This window comes from Arachis ipaensis, chromosome B09 (assembly GCF_000816755.2).
Source record: "Arachis ipaensis cultivar K30076 chromosome B09, Araip1.1, whole genome shotgun sequence".
In the NCBI taxonomy this organism is placed as follows: domain Eukaryota; kingdom Viridiplantae; phylum Streptophyta; class Magnoliopsida; order Fabales; family Fabaceae; genus Arachis; species Arachis ipaensis.
In genome coordinates, this window is record NC_029793.2 from 142,651,635 (window position 1) to 142,653,151 (window position 1,517).

A 1,517-nucleotide genomic window follows, 5' to 3' on the forward strand; every position below is an offset into this window, starting at 1 on the left:
GCGCGCGGGACCTTTTCTTTTTCTTCAATAACGTTATGGGTCATGAACGTCATATGATAATCCTCAATTTGGTCGATGCAAGGTACAATTTAGTCCCTAAAATTTCAATTGTCTTTATTTAGTCCTCAAGCTTTGTGAACATAACTCATATTAGTCCTTGAAACAATTTTCAACTTACAAACGTTAATGGAACATTGTCGTAAACAGCCGGATGCCACACTAAACCTTGTAAAATGATGTCGTTTTAGTTTTGACACTCAAATAACTCAAAAACAACATCGTAAATGGTGTTTATTAAAATTTTACCTAACAAAATAAGTAATATGATACCGTTTTTTAGCTATTTAAATGCAAAAACCAAAACCACATCATTTTACAAGTTTTAACATGACATCTGATAGTTTATAACAGCACCCCATTAACGTTTTTATACTAAAAATCGTCTCAGAGACTAATATAAAGCACATTTATAAACTTTGGAGACTGAAACAATTGAAACCTCAAAAACTAAATTGAGACTCACGTATAAGTTGAGGAACCAAATTAAGTATTAACTATAATCAACGGGATATAGGAATCGACTGGAATTTTCCTATATTTGAGGACTAATAAAAAATGCCGCAAATGGAGCTTTATAAAAGAAAATTCAAAAAAATGAAATATTTAAAATTTTACTATACTATTTTTTAAACATTATCCTAGCATACTCAATGGAGGTTCAAGATTTAAGGATAAAAAGAGTAACCAAAAGAAAGATTTTAGGATAAAAGAAAATACAGTTAAATTGAACTATGAGATCACTTTCATTTCTTACAAATTATTTTAAAAATTGGAGAAACTCATCCAAAAGTACCTATCTTATGTGGTGAAAGCAATAAAGCATCCTAAAATATTAGCAAAATAATTTTCGATGAGTTTATCAACAGGAATAAGGTAACAATCATATTTAAAGAGTTAAATGTAATAGATGAGCGAGCATTGGAAGTTGATGGCGGAGTTGATCAGACTCCCAGCCCAAGTACGTACAAAAACAAAAATTCCTCAGTGCCCTATTCATGTTATGAACAAAGATTGTGCAAAATTTCTTCCCTAAATAAGCTAAAATATAATAATTTTAAAAATTGAAATATAAAGTTTACCTGCTAGCTGCTGAAATTCTGAAATTCTGAAATTTAAGGTTTACAATAATTTTCATTGTCTACCTGTACTTTTCTTTTTTTAATTTTTGATTTAAGCGGACCGAGACGAGCCATTTGCTTAAAGGGGTTTGAATCTTAAATGAATTTTCGGATTAAATCAAGTCATAAAACACCTCTTAATGAAATGTTTAGCCATGGCTGTACTTTTTGAATGAATTAACGATGAGTGAACATTACAACAGTGAAATTGTGGTGGATGTGAAATGTGTTAGATGATTAAATTGCAGAGACAGAAAATTTTAACTCATTTTTAATTTTTTAAGTTTTTTTTTATATTTTAAAAATAATATATATTTAAATATTTATTTATTTAAGTAT